The sequence below is a fragment of the Phocoena sinus genome, chromosome 11, assembly GCF_008692025.1.
Source record: "Phocoena sinus isolate mPhoSin1 chromosome 11, mPhoSin1.pri, whole genome shotgun sequence".
NCBI lineage: Eukaryota > Metazoa > Chordata > Mammalia > Artiodactyla > Phocoenidae > Phocoena > Phocoena sinus.
This window is the reverse complement of record NC_045773.1, coordinates 7,040,075-7,055,815: the sequence shown is the minus strand read 5'-3', so window position 1 is coordinate 7,055,815 and position 15,741 is coordinate 7,040,075.

Genomic DNA, 15,741 nt, shown 5'->3' with positions numbered 1-15,741 from the left:
CTTTTTTATGGCTGAGTAGTATTCCATTGTATGTAGGTACCCCATTTTCTTTATCCAGTCATCTGTAGAAGGACATTTAGGTTGTTTCCATGTCTTGGCTATTGTGAATAGTGCTGCAGTGAACATAGGGGTGCGTGTAGCTTTTTGGATATGCTCAGGAGTGGGATTGTTGGATTATATGGTAGCTCTATTTTTAATTTTCTGAAGAACCTCCATTCTGTTCTCCATAGTGGCTGCACCAACTTACATTCCCACCAACAGTATAGGAGGGTTCCCTTTCCTCTACACCCTCTCCAGCATTTGTTATTTGTAGCGTTTTAATGATGGCCATTCTGACCAGTGTGGTGGTGCCTCATTGTAGTTTTGATTTGTATTTCTCTAATAATGATGTTGAGCATCTTTTCATGTGCCTATTAGCCATTTGTATTTCTTCTTTGGAGAAATGTCTATTTAGGTCTTCTGCTCATTTTTCCATTGGGTTGTTTGTTTTTTTGTTTTTGAGTTGTATGAGCTGTTTGTATATTTTGGAAATTAAGCCCTTGTCTGCTGCATCACAAATATAACAACATTCTTAACTTCTGTTTTTGGAAACAAAGCAAAAAAAGAAAAAAATAAAAACCCTACCTTATTCCAAAATCATAACTAACAGTAAAAGGCAAACTGCAGACTGGGGAAATGTTTTACAGACAATGGGTTAATATTTCCATTATGTAAATAACATAAAATTGGTAACAGACTAAAAACCCAATAAATGGTCAAAAGAGACAGATGAAACACAATGAACATGGAACATTCTCTACCTCACAAGTAGTTAAGGAAGTACAAACTAAAAGAAGCCATTTATACCCTCTCAAATATAAAGTTTAAAAAAACTGGTAACCCCAAAAGCTGGTGTTAGTGTGAGCAATGGATACTTCTACATTTCTGGTGAGAAAATGACTTGCTAAAAGTCTTTCTTTTGGAAAGCAATTTGGCAGTATGCATCAAAGGCTTAAATAATGTCCAGGCCTGGGACTTCCCTGGTGGTGCAGTGGTTAAGAATCTGCCTGCCAATGTAGGGGACACGGGTTTGAGCCCCTGTCCAGGAGATCCCACATGCCTTGAAGCAACTAAGCCCATGCGCCACAGCTACTGAGCCTGTGCTCTAGAGACCACAAGCCACAACTGCTGAGCCTGCGCTCCACAACTACTGAAGCCTCCGCACCTAGAGCCCGTGCTCCACAACAAGAGAAGCCACCGCAGTGAGAAGCCTGCACACCACAACGAAGAGTAGCCCCCGCTCGCCGCAACTAGAGAAAGCCTGCACGCAGCAATGAAGACCCAATGCAGCCAAGAATAAATAAATAAATAAATTTATTAAAAAAAGAAATAATGTCCAGGCCTTTTGACCCAGGAATTTCTCTTCTCGGAATGAATTTCAGGGAAATAATCCTAAATTAGGACAAATATATATGCGCCAAGATGTTTGAAGAAATATTTTTAAAAAACATAATATTTTTAAAAAACATAAAGTACATCTACCAGATGTAATATTTCACAGCTCGTAAATTGGTGGTAATGCAACCTACTTAAAAACGGAAAAAATGCTTATAATGTTAAGCAGGTATGCAGTTTGATAACTTCAATGTAAAATGCAAACTACAAATTATTCCTAGCAGAGTGGAGAGAAACACCACAAATGTTAATGGTTAAAGAATTATCTGATTCTTTTTTTTTCCCATTGATTAATTATTTATTTTTGGCTGTGTTGGGTCTTCATTGAAAAAGTGGGCTTTCTCTAGTTGCCTAGTTGCGGTGAGTAGGGGCTACTCTTTCTTGTGGTGCGTGGGCTTCTCATTGCGGTGGCTTCTCTTGTTGCAGAGCATGGGTTCTAGGCGTGCGGGCTTCAGTAGTAGTGGCTTACAGGTTCTAGAGCGCAGGCTCACTAGTTGTGGCTCATGGGCTTAGTTGCTCCACAGCATGTGGGATCTTTCCGGACCAGGGCTCGAACCCATCTCCCCTGCATTGGCAGGCGGTTTCTTAACCACTGCGCAACCAGGGAAGTCCCTCTGATTCAGTTTTGTTTCTTTCACTTCTCTCTACATGTCTGTAGTCTCCAAACATTTTTTTGTTGAGTACTATTAACTTTACAATCAAAGTCACTTAAAAAAATTATGCCAAAAGATGGTGGGTGTGTACCAATTTGGTGTTCAGTTATTTAAATTGTATTTTAACAACAATAACAACAAAGAAATAGAATGGATTTAAATGTCAAATTCATCACACCTTTTCTCTCCCTGTTAATGAAACAGTGATAGTGCGTTGAAAGATTTGGAGTCAGACAGATCTGGGTTCAAACTTCACCCCCACCCCTTACCAGCTGTGGGAACTTGGGCAAATCATTTAACAGCTCTGAGCCTCAGTTTCCTCATCTAGAGAATGACATAATCACACCAATAATCATACCTTCTTTGTAGGGTTATGTTGAGAATGAGACAACTTAGAAAATGCCTTTCACCCAGTAGGCTAGTTCCCTTGTTGTCACTTGGGTTCCTAGCACATACTTGGTACTTATTGAGTGGGTGCTCAGTAAGAAGTGAGACAGAAAAGAGTTTTTTTCTCCTTTTCTAGACATTAGCTGCCCTAGGACAGCACTTTCAATATTATTTCTCCTTCCATTCTTGAAGCCCCACAAGTTCTAGTCAAGCTCGAAATCAAGCTCAAAATTTGGGGTTTCCCCTCTTCTTCCACAGTACCTACCCCTACTTCCTCACCCTACCAGCAGCAGCCTATCTTAAGAGGCTCAGAGGTCCCTCTAATATTTACCAGATCTCACTAATTTCTCTTGGCTAACACAGGCATATTCTGGGGCAATGATTCTTTTTTATTGGAATTTCTATATTTTATTTATTGTATTTAAACAGCAGGTTCTTATTAGTCATCCATTTTATACATATTAGTGTATACATGTCAATCCCAATCTCCCAATTCATCCCACCACCACCACCCCTGCTGCTTTCCCCACTTGGTGTCCATACGTTTGTTCTCTACATCTGTGCCTCTGTTTCTGCCCTGCAAACCGGTTCATCTATACCATTTTTCTAGGCCCCACATATATGCGTTAATATACAATATTTGTTTTTCTCTTTCTGACTTACTTCACTCTGTATGACAGTCTCTAGATCCATCCACGTCTCTACAAATGACCAATTTCAGTCCTTTTAATGGCTGAGTAATATTCCATTGTATATGTGTACCACATTTTCTTTATCCGTTTGTCTGTCGATGGGCATTTATGTTGCTTCCATGACCTGGCTATTGTAAATAGTGCTGCAATGAACATTGGGGTGCATGTGTCTTTTCGAATGATGGTTTTCTCTGGGTATATGCCCAGTAGTGGGATTGCTGGGTCATATAGTAAGTCTATTTTTAGTTTTTTAAGCAACCTCCATACTGTTCTCCATAGTGGCTGTATCAACTTACATTCCCACCAACAGTGCAAGAGGGTTCCCTTTTCTCCAAACTCTCTCCAGCACTTGTTGTTTGTAAATTTTCTGATGATGCCCATTCTAACTGGTGTGAGGTAATACCTCATTGTAGCTTTGATTTGCATTTCTCTAATAATTACTGATGCTGAGCAGCTTTTCTTGTGCTTCTTGGCCATCTGTATGTCTTCTTTAGTGAAATGTCTATTTAGATCTTCTGCCCATTTTTTGGATTGGGTTGTTTGTTTTTTTAATATTGAGCTGCATGAGCTGTTTATATATTTTGGAGATTAATCCTTTGTCCGTTGATTCATTTGCAAATATTTTCTCCTGTTCTGAGGGTTGTCTTTCCATGTTGTTTGTAGTTTCCTTTGCTTTGAAAAAGCTTTTAAATTTCATTAGGTCCCATTTGTTTATTTTTGTTTTTATTTCCATTTCTCTAGGAGGTGGATCAAAAAAGATCTTGCTGTGATTTATGTCAAAGAGTGTTCTTCCTATGTTTTCCTCTAAGAGTTTTAGAGTGTCCAGTCTGTTTTTTTTTTGGCTGTGTTGGGTCTTTGTTGCTGCGGGCAGCTTTCTCTAGTTGTGGCGAGCGGGGGCTTCTCTTCATTGCGGTGCGAGAGTTTCCGGTCTTAACATTTAGGTCTCTAATCCATTTTGAGTTTATTTTTGTGTATGGTGTTAGGGAGTGTTCTAATTTCATTCTTTCACATGTAGCTGTCCAGTTTTCTCAGTACCACTTATTGAAGAGACGGTCTTTTCTCCATTGTATATCCTTGCCTCCTTTGTCTTAGATTAGTTGACCATACGTGCATGGGTTTATCTCTGGGCTTTCTATCCTGTTCCATTGATCTTTATTTCTGTTTTTGTGCCAGTGCCATATTGTCTTGATTACTGTAGCTTTGTAGTATAGTCTGAAGTCAGGGAGCCTGATTCCTCCTGCTCCGTTTTTTTCCCTCAAAACTGCTTTGGCTCTTCGGGGTCTTTTCTGTCTCCATACAAATTTTAAGATTTTTTTTTTCTAGTTCTGTAAAAAATGCCATTGTTGATTTGATAGGGATTGCATTGAATCTGTAGATTGCTTTGGGTAGTATAGTTATTTTCACAATATTGATTCTTCCAATCCAAGGACATGGTATATCTCTCCATCTGTTTGTATCATCTTTAATTTCTTTCATCTGTGTCTTGTAGTTTTCTGCATACAGGTCTTTTGTCTCCCTAGGTAGGTTTATTCCTAGGTATTTTATTCTTTTTGTTGCAGTGGTAAATGGGAGTGTTTCCTTAATTTCTCATTCAGATTTTTCATCATTAGTGTATAGGAATGCAAGAGATATCTGTGCATTAATTTGGGGGGTTTTTTTGTTTGTTTTTTAACATATTTATTGGAGTATAATTGCTTTATAATGGTGTGTTAGTTTCTGCTTTATAACAAAGTGAATCAGCTATACATATACATATATCCCCATATCTCCTCCCTCTTGCGTCTCCCTCCCACCCTCCCTATCCCACCCCTCAAGGTGGTCACCAAGCACCAAGCTGATCTCCCTGTGCTATGTGGCTGCTTCCCACTAGCTCTCTATTTTATGTTTGGCAGTGTACATATGTCCATGCCACTCTCTCACTTCGTCTCAGCTTACCCTTCCCCCTCCCCATGTCCTCAAGTCCATTGTGCATTAATTTTGTATCCTGCAACTTTACCAAATTCATTGATTAGCTCTAATAGTTTTCTGACGGCGTCTTTAGGATTCTCTATGTATAGTATCGTGTCATCTGCAAACAGTGACAGTTTTACTTCTTCTTTTCCATTTTGTATTCCTTTTAGTTCTTTTTCTTCTCTGATTGCCGTGGCTAGGACTTCCAACACTATGTTGAATAATAGTGGTGAGAGCGGACATCCTTGTCTTGTTCCTGATCTGAGAGGAAATGTTTTCAGTTTTTCACCATTGAGAATGATGTGTGGGCTTCCCTGGTGGCGCGGTGGTTGAGAGTCCGCCTGCCGATGCAGGGGACACGGGTTCGTGCCCCGGTCCGGGAAGAGCCCACATGCCGCGGAGCGGCTGGGCCCGTGAGCCATGGCCAATGAGCCTGTGCGTCCGGAGCCTGTGCTCCGCAACGGGAGAGGCCACAACAGTGAGAGGCCTGCGTACTGCAAAAAAAAAAAAAAAAAAAAAAAAAAAAAAGAGAATGATGTGTGCTGTGGGTTTGTCGTATATGGCCTTTATTATGTTGATGCAGGTTTCCTCTTTGCCCACTTTCTGGAGAGTTTTATCATAAATGGGTGTTGAATTTTGGCAAAAGCTTTTTCTGCATCTATGGAGATGATCATATGGTTTTTCTTCTTCAATTTGTTAATATGGTGTATCACATTGATTGATTTGCATATATTGAAGAATCCTTGCATCCCTGGGATAAATCCCACTTGATCATGATGTATGATCCTTTTAATGTATTATTGGATGCTGTTTGCTAGTATTTTGTTGAGGATTTTTGCATCTATATTCTTCAGTGATATTGGTCTGTAATTTTCTTTTTTTGTAGTATCTTTGTCTAGTTTTGGTATCAGGGTGATGGTGGCCTCATAGAATGAGTTTGGGAGTGTTCTTTCCTCTGCAATTTTTTGGAAGAGTTTGAGAAGGATAGGTGTTAGCTGTTCTCTAAATGTTTGATAGAATTCACCTGTGAAGCCATCTGGTCCTGGACTTTTTTGGAACATTTTTAATCACAGTTTCAATTTCCTTACTTGTGATTGGTCTGTTCATATTTTCTGTTTCTTCCTGGTTCAGTGTTGGAAGGTTATACCTTTCTAAGAATTTGTCCATTTCTTTCAGGCTGTCCATTTTATTGGCATAGAGTTGCTTGTAGTAGTCTCTTAGGATGCTTTGTATTTCTGCGGTGTCTGTTATAACGTCTCCTTTTTCATTTCTAATTTTATTGATTTGAGTCCTCTCCCTTGTTTTCTTGATGTGTCTCGCTAATGGTTTATCAATTTTATCTTCTCAAAGAACCAGCTTTTAGTTTTATTGATCTTTGCTATTGTTTTCTTTGTTTCTGCTCTGATCTTTATGATTTCTTTCCTTCTACTAACTTTGGGTTTTGTTTGTTCTTCTTTCTCTAGTTCCTTTAGGTGTAAGGTTAGATTGTTTATTTGAGATTTTTCTTGTTTCTTGAGGTAGGCTTGTATTGCTATAAACTTCCCTCTTAGAACTCCTTTTGCTGCGTCCCATAGGTTTTGGATCGTCGTGTTTTCATTGTCATTTGTCTCTAGGTATTTTTTGATTTAGTAACGTATTGTTTAGCCTCCATGTGTTTGTGTTTGTTGTGTTTTTTCCCCTGTAATTGATTTCTAATCTCGTAGCGTGTGGTCAGAAAAGATGGTTGATATGATTTCAGTTTTCTTAAATTTACTGAGGCTTGATTTGTGACCCAAGATGTGATCTATCCTGGAGAATGTTCCATGTGTACTTGAGAAGAAAGTGTAATCTGCTGTTTTCAGATGGAATGTCCTATAAATATCTATTAAATCTGTCTGGTCTGTTGTGTCGTTTAAAGCTTGTGTTTCCTTATTTATTTTCATTTTGGATGATCTGTCCATTGGTGTAAGTGAGATGTTAAAGTCCCCCACTATTGTGTTACTGTCGATTTCCTCCTTTATAGCTGTTAGCAGTTGCCTTATGTATTGAGGTGCTCCCATGTTGGGTGCATATATATTTATAATTGTTATACCTTCCTTTTGGATTGATCCCTTGATCATTATGTAGTGTCCTTCCTTGTCTCTTGTAACATTCTTTATTTTAAAGTCTATTTTATCTGATATGAGTATTGCTACTCCAGCTTTCTTTTGATTGCCATTTGCATGGAACATCTTTTTCCTTCCCCTCACTTTTAGTCTGTATGTGTCCCTAGGTCTGAAGTGCGTCTTCTGTAGACAGCATATATACGGGTCTTGTTTTCGTATCCATTCAGCCAGTCTGTGTCTTTTGGTTGGAGCATTTAATCCATTCTTGTTTAAGGTAATTATAGATATGTATGTTCCTATTACTATTTTCTTAATTGTTTTGGGTTTGTTTTTGTAGGTCTTTTTCTTCTCTTGTGTTTCCCAGTTAGAGAAGTTCCTTTAGCATTTGTTGTAGAGCTGGATTGGTGGTGCTGAATTATCGTAGCTTTTGCTTGTCTGTAAAGCTTTTGATTTCTCCGTCAAATCTGAATGACATCCTTGCTGGGTAGAGTAATGTTGGTTGCAGGTTCTTCCCTTTCATCACTTTAAATATATCATGCCACTCCCTTCTGGCTTGTAGAGTTTCTGCTGAGAAATCAGCTTTTAACCTTATGGGAGTTCCCTTGTATGTTATTTGTCATTTTCCCCTCGTTGCTTTCTTTGTCTTTGATTTTTGTCAGTTTGATTACTATGTGTCTCAGCGTGTTTCTCCTTGGGTTTATCGTGCCTGGGACTCTGTGCTTCCTGGACTTGGGTGGCTATTTCCTTTCCCATGTTAGGGAAGTTTTTGACTATAATCTCTTCTGATATTTTCTCGAGTCCTTTCTCTCTCTCTCTTCTCCTTCTGGGACCCCTATCATGCGAATGTTGTTGTGTTTAATGTTGTCTCAGAGGTCTCTTAGGCTGTCTTCAGTTCTTTTCATTCTTTTTTCTTTATTCTGTTCGGCAGCAGTGAATTCCACCATTCTGTCTTCCAGGTCACTTATCCGTTCTTCTGCCTAAGTTATTCTGCTATTGATTCCTTCTAGTGGATTTTTCATTTCAGTTATTTTACTGTTCATCTCTGTTTGTTCTTTAATTCTTCTAGGTCTTTGTTAAACATTTCTTGCATCTTCTCCATCTTTGCCTCCATTCTTTTTCCGAGGTCCTGGATCATCTTCACTATCATTATTCTGAATTCTTTTTCTGGAAGGGCCTATCTCCACTTCATTTATTTGTTTTCCTGGGGTTTTATCTTGTTCCTTCATCTGGTACATAGCCCTCTGCCTTTTCATCTTGTCTATCTTTCTGTGAAGGTGGTTTTTGTTCCACAGGCTGCAGGATTGTAGTTCTTCTTGCTTCTGCTGTCTGCCCTCTGGTGGATGAGGCTATCTAAGAGGCTTGTACAAGTTTCCTGATGGGAGGGACTGGTGGTGCATAGAGCTGGGTGTTGCTCTGGTGGGCAGAGCTCAATAAAACTTTAATCCACTTGTCTCCTGATAGGTGGGATGGGGTTCCCTCCCTGTTAGTTGTTTGGCCTGAGGCAACCCAACACTGGAGCCTACCCGGCTCTTTGGTGGGGCTAATGGCGGACTCTGGGAGGGCTCAAGCCAAGGGGCATTTCTCAGAACTTCTGCTGCCAGTGTCCTTGTCCCCACGGTAAGCCACAGCCACCTCCCGCCTCTGCAGAAGACTCTCCAACACTATCAGATAGGTCTGGTTCAGTCTCCTATAGGGTGACTGCTTCTTCCCCTGGGTCCCCATGTGCATATTACTTTGTGTGTGCTCTCGAAGAGTGGAGTCTCTGTTTCCCCCAGTCGAAGTCCTGCAATCAAATCCCACTAGCCTTCAAAGTCTGATTCTCTAGGAATTCCTCCTCCCATTGCCAGACCCCCAGGTTGGGAAGCCTGACGTGGGGCTCAGAACCTTCACTCCAGTGGGTGGACTTATGTAGTACAAGTGTTCTCCAGTTTGTGAGTCACCTACCCAGCAGTTATGGGATTTGAGTTTATTGTGACTGCGCCCCTCTTACTGTCTCACTGCGGCGTCTCCTTTGTCTCTGGATGTGGGGTGTCTTCTTTGGTGAGTTCCAGTGTCTTCTGTCCATGATTGTTCAGCAGTTAGTTGTGATTCGAGTGCTCTCGCAAGAGGGAGTGAGCGCACGTCCTTCTACTCTGCCATCTTCCCTCCTGCCCTCCGTCTGAGGCAATGATTCTTGTGCTTTTCTCTGATTCTCAACCCACAATACCTACAATTTTGTATGTGAGGGTGCTGGTAGGCCCTAGAGAGGGACGTGTAAAAAGGGCCTCTAGAGTCTAAGACCTGCCTTACAAAACTGGCTCACCACCAACTCTCTGATCTGGCCCTTCCCCTTTCTGTATCCTAGTTTCCTCATGTAAAATAAGTGTAATAATATGACCTGCTTTGACATAGGTTGTTGAGAGGATCAAATTCATGTACAGTGCTGAGCATCACCCTAGCTTTGTCCCTTGCATAACCGTCCTCCCAGAGTTGTTTTAACAATAGGCCCTGAGCTTTCATCAAAGCTTGTGATAAGAAATCACCATGTGAAACTCAGTCTCCTTTTGCTGCCAAATGTATGGAGAATCTTATCAACATATGACTCTAATTGAGAAATTTCTCCAGCTTGACAAATTATTAGAATTTTTATCGTGAAAACTGGGAGATGCCCTTTACTCTGATATCAAATGTTCTGAGACTGATTCATCGTATTTCCATTTTTCGCCTTAGCTTCCAGGAAGCTCAAAGCTAAATCTAACGCTTAATGACAGCGACTCCATTAAATCAGATGAGCTTAACTTTATATTTGTGTTTTATGAAACTCATGAGACACACCCTCAGTTATAAGTTTTCTCAAATTCTTTTGAAAAAGAAAGAGGAGAAGAAGGGAAGAGAAGGAAACAGGGATAGTTTGAAAAGAGGGCTTGGCATGCCAGCTACTCACTGTATCAACTAGAATATAGGTTTGGTTTCTCTAAGAGACACCCAAAATAATTGTGACTTAAATAAAACAGAAGTATATAACCATCTGGCCACAGTAGTCTCAGGCTGGTACGATTACTACGAGGGAACCTAGCTTCTTATCTTGTTGCTCAGCTGTTCCTATGGTGTCTTTGACCACATGTTTCAAGATGGGTGGCCACCATGCCTCATCCCAGCCAGGGGAAGCGGGGGACACGCACTGGCATTCAAGACCTCATAGTGGGGCTTCCCTGGTGGCGCAGTGGTTGAGAGTCCACCTGCCGATGCAGGGGACACGGGTTCGTGCCCCAGTCCGGGAAGATCCCACATGCCGCGGAGCGGCTGGGCCCGTGAGCCATGGCCGCTGAGCCTGCGTGTCCGGAGCCTGTGCTCCGCAACGGGAGAGGCCACAGCAGTGAGAGGCCCGCGTACCGCAAAAAAAAAAAAAAAAAAAATGAAGACCTCATAGTGACACACATCTCTTCCACTCACATCCTGTCAGCCAAAACTCGGTTACGTGATCATACCTAACTGCAAAGGAGGCTGGGATATTTAGTCTTTCAGAGAAACATGTCCAGCTAAAGATCAGGAGTTCTGTTACTATAGAAGAAAGGGAGAACAGATTTGGAAGGACATCTACCAGTTTCTGCCACATCCGCCATCTCAGATGTATTTCTTTTATTTATTTATTTACTAACTTACTTATTTATGGCTGTGTTGGGTCTTTGTAGCTGTGCAGACTTTCTCTAGCTGCGGTGAGTAGGGGCTACTCTTCATTGCAGTGCGCGGTCTTATTGTGGTGGCTTCTCTTGTTGCAGAGCATGCACTCTAGGCACATGGGCTTCAGCAGTTGTGGCACGCAGGCTCAGTAGTTGTGGCTCATGGGCTCTAGAGCGCAGGCTCAGTAGTTGTGTTGGGTGGGCTTAGTTGGTCCACGACATGTGGGATCTTCCCGGACCAGGGCTTGAACCCGTGTCCCCTGCATTGGCAGGTGGATTCTTAACCACTGCGCCACCAGGGAAGCCCTATCTCAGATGTATTTCTTTCTTCTTTTTTTTTAAAGACACTTTTTAAAAACTATTTATTTATTTACTTATCGGCTGTGTTGGGCCTTGGTTGCTGCACGTGGGCTTTTCTCTAGTTGCAGTTAGCGGGGGCTACTCTTCGTTGCAGTGCGTGGGCTTCTCATTGCAGTGGCTTCTCTTGTTGTGGAGCCTGGGCTCTAGGCGTGCGGGCTTCAGTAGTTGTGGCACACGGGCTTAGTTGCTCCGAGGCATGTGGGATCTTCCTGGACCAGGGCTCGGACCTGTGTCCCCTGCATTGGCAGGTGGATTCTTAACCACTGTGCCACCAGGGAAGTCCCTCAGATGTATTTCTTTGCACGTGATTGCACTCTCGTCCACCCCAATTTCAGCTTCACCCCCTCTATTCAGTATAGCTTCCATGCTGCTATCAGAGTACTTTCCACTTCAGAGTGTTATTATGGCACTGCCCTGGTCACAAACCAACCCTGGCTCCATACTACCTAGGAAAGTGATGCCCAAACTGTACAATGCATTAGGAATCAGCTGGAGGGTGTGCTAAAACAGAGCCAGCTGGGCCCCACCTGTAGCCCTACTGACTGGGTAGGTCTGGGCCCTGAGAATTTGCATCTTTACTAAGTTCTCAGGTGATGCTGATGTTGCTAGTTCAGGAACCACACTTTGAGAACCCTTGACCTCAAGAATAAAACCAGTGCTCCTTAACCTGCCATCCAAAGGCTATTCCAGCCTGGTCTCAACCTACTTTCTGCCTCATCTCTCATCTTTCCCTCCCCCTCCACACACCCAGGGCTCCAGTCACACTGAAGTTCTCACGTCTCTCTAACCAGGCAAGCTGTTCGCACCTTTGTGCCTTGCTGTTCCTTTTGTCTGGAATATCTTCTGATCGGCAACCTCCTTTCCACATCCTCCCCGAAGGCTTTCCTGACCCTCTAAGCTGTTGTTAAACCATTCTCTGTCCCAGGTCCCTACACATTTTGTACATTCTTCTATTATTGCTTTTATTGCCTCATGTGTTGGTTTTCTGCCCAGCTGCCTCCCCTTCTCTGAAGCCTTAGTCACCTACATAGCTCTTAGCCACGGTAACAGGGTCACTGAGTAAGGAAACAAAAGTATGAATGAGGAAAAGGAGGCAGGTAGATGGAGTGAATAAATCAATGAGGTGAGTGAAGAGAAGAAATGTTGAGTGAGTTATGATCCATTTGTGCTTAGTTCTCTCCTTAGAGTCCTCAGTCACAGATCAGGAAAGGAATTTACCCTCTGACCATTTTTCCACAAAGTTCCAGCCATTCCTTTTTTTTTTTTTTTTTTTTTTGGCTGTGCCCTGTGGCCTTTAGGATCTCAGTTCACCCACCAGGGATTGAACCCAGGCCACGGCAGTGAAAGCCCACAATCCTAACCACCAGTCCACCAGGTTCTCATTGCGGTGGCTTCTCTTGTTGAGGAGTGTGGGCTCTAGGCACGTGGGCTTCAGTAGTTGTGGCATATGAGCTCAGTAGTTGTGGCTCGTGTGCTTAGTTGCTCCGCGGCATGTGGGATCTTCCTGGACCAGGGCTCGAACCCGTGTCCCCTGCATTGGCAGGCAGATTCTTAACCACTGTGCCATCAGGGAAGTCTCCCATTGCTTCCTTCTTACCAGAAGTCACCTGGGACCCAGCATCTAATAGTCAGTTCCCCAGAACTGGCCTGGGGACCCATGCTGGGTCATGTTCCCTATGCCAGGGCTTAATCTCTACCCAATCCTGTTCTCACTCACCCTGGTGTTTCTGAAAGTCAGTTGTAAGGCATTTGGGACTCAGGTAAACGATGCTGGTGGATGATTTTCAGGGCCAAGACACAAAAGACTTTTTCACCAAACTGGTGATAAAGTGTCAGTATCGTTTCAAATTAAAATTGGAGCCTAGGGAATTCCCTGGAGGTCCAGTGGTTAGGACTCCACACTTCCACTGCTGGGGCCAGGTTCAATCCCTGGTCAGGGAACTAAGATCCTGCAAGCCGTGGGGTCGGCCAAAAAATAAAATAATAAATAAAATTGGAACCTTGAGGTGCTGGAACTAATCTCCCCCTCATCACAGGGAACCCAGCTTTCTCCAAACCCCATAAAGGAAGCCTTCTTTGGCTCCAGCAGACATGGGTATGGCCATAAGAAGGGACTCCCTGTCCTGCTGCGGTTGTCAACTCTGCCAGGGATGGTACTATCATGGTGGTAACTGTTCCTGCACCAAGGCTGTGTAGCCTCAGAAGGCAGTGAACCTTTTTTAGCCTTGATGTCCTCCTCTGCAGGGTAGGGATGTTACTACTCACGTTGCAGATGTGTGGTGAGCATCAAATAAGACATGGGAGTAAAGGGCCCAGCACAGTACTAGGCAGATAGTAGGTGTACAATAGAGAATAACTAGAATAACTAGAATTCTCACAACTGATAAGAGAGTTTTTTCCCTAATGAATCAGGCCCAGTCACTCTTCTAGGGTTTTTCCTTCTATTTATTATATCTACCTTCCTCTCTCACAATTCTACCTAATTTTGGGACCTCAGCTGCCATCCTACCTCCTCCACAAATCTGTCTCTGTTCCTGGAACATTCTATTAACAACGCCTACCATACTTATGGTCTGGTCTAATGGACATGGAAATGAGTAGTGAATTAAGAACAGGGGGTCTGTAGGCAGGGCTGCCATGTATGGTTGCACAGGTTGTGCACTGCCTGAGCCTGGAAGTACCATTCACAGACTGTAAGGAAGTGGGGCCCTGATGCACTGTGTAATAAAGAGGCTCTATGCGCAAGTCAGATGAACTGAGCTTGAAACCTGGCTCGACCACTAATCAATTGTTTGAGCAAGCAACACATGTAAACTCCTGACTTAGCTTCCTTATCTGTGAATGGGATGTTATTAGTTCCTACCATGAGGGATAGTTGAGAAGATTCAGTAGCTTAACGAGTTGAACAGTGCCTTGTAAAGGACTGAATTTACTGAGCACTTAATTTCAGAAATTAAGTGTGGGTGTTTTTTCTGAGAAGGCTGTACACAAGCTAGGGTCATGGGTCACCGAAAATCTGCAGCCATGCCCCCCAACCCCCACCCCTCCCCCACCGCCACGTAGCAGGAGGCAGATCCTCACACTGTCCTTTCTTGAAGGACCCTACTCCACCCTTCTTTTTGCCAAAATCCGCTTTTATTAGGTCTTCTTCAGTTGACAGATGACACCTCCAAAGTAAACTAGCTTAAGCCAAAAGAAGCATTTGTGGGTGGATATAACTGAACTCTAATGGAGGATCCAGGGCTCCAGGTACATCTTGAGTGCTCTGTCTTCTCCATCTCCTGGCTCTGCTCCTCTGTATTGGCTTTATTCTCAGGCAGACTCTTCCATGTGGCAGGAAAATGGGTTACTGGGTGGTTCAAGCTTGTATTTTATGGTTTTTCATATAAAGGAAGAGAAATCCTCCTTTCTTTCCACATCCATAGAGCAATCTTATGGAAGGCCTCTGATTGGCCCAGCTTGGGTCACATGCCCACTCTTTGGATCAATCATTGTGGCTAGAGGGATGGTGGACTGAGATTGGCCAAGCTAGGGCCATGTATCCACGAGTTTGACAGCCCCACAGAGCTACATGGAGTGGGGAGGGGACAGTTCTCCAATAGGAGAGGTGCTGGGCACACAAGAATGTTGGCCGTCCTGGCCATCCTTCTCTATGGTTCAGTTCATAGGTCAGTTCCTCAGGGAAGCTTCCCCTCCCCTCCTCCACATGGACCTCAACCTTCCCACAGTAAATTTTTCTCCGACTCTCTGACACCATAGTTTGGGAACAACTGGAGGCAGGGACGAGAGTGTATTTATTCATCTGTGACTCCCAGGCCTAGCTTCCTAACCGGGGCTGTGGAAGGCACATTCTTGGTGGCCTATCCAGCATCCATTTCCCCTTCCTCTTCAGATCTTTGTCGGGTTCCACCTTGTCTCCCCACTGCCTTAGGCTTAGTGGGGAAGCTGATTCCATTTTCATGGAGAGTAGTTTAAACCCATTAGAGTCATCCCTTGCCAGTGACTGGTTCAAAAATGGGCACGTAGGACCTAGTTTGGGCTGGTGAGACACAAGGGTGTCTGCGAAAGGCTTCTTTCTCTTTTGGGTGGGCATGGAAGCCAGCTGGCGCCTTCCTGCCCTCTCTCGTGCTGGACAGAGATGAGGAAGCATTTGGCCTCTATCAACTGCTCCTGGCTGCCACTGCACAGCTGGAAGGGAAACTACTTTAGGCAAAAGCTGACACCGCGGGAGTGTGGAGACACCTGGACCCTTGATGGCCTTGTTGAGTTGCTGGAGATTGGCTAACCCAGGGTGCCACCCTGCCCCAGGACCACCAAACCCCTAGCTAACACACTTCCTTGTTAAGCCATCTTGAGCTGGGGTGTTCTGTTACCTGTGGCCACAAGTATCTTCAGAAAGTTCTCCCTGAACGAATGACCTAGGCGAGTGGCCACAGGCTGAGAGCCCTCAAGCATGCCCTCCTAAACTATGCCACCCACACAAGTTCCTTTCTACCCCACAATAACAGACAAAGATTCTGGA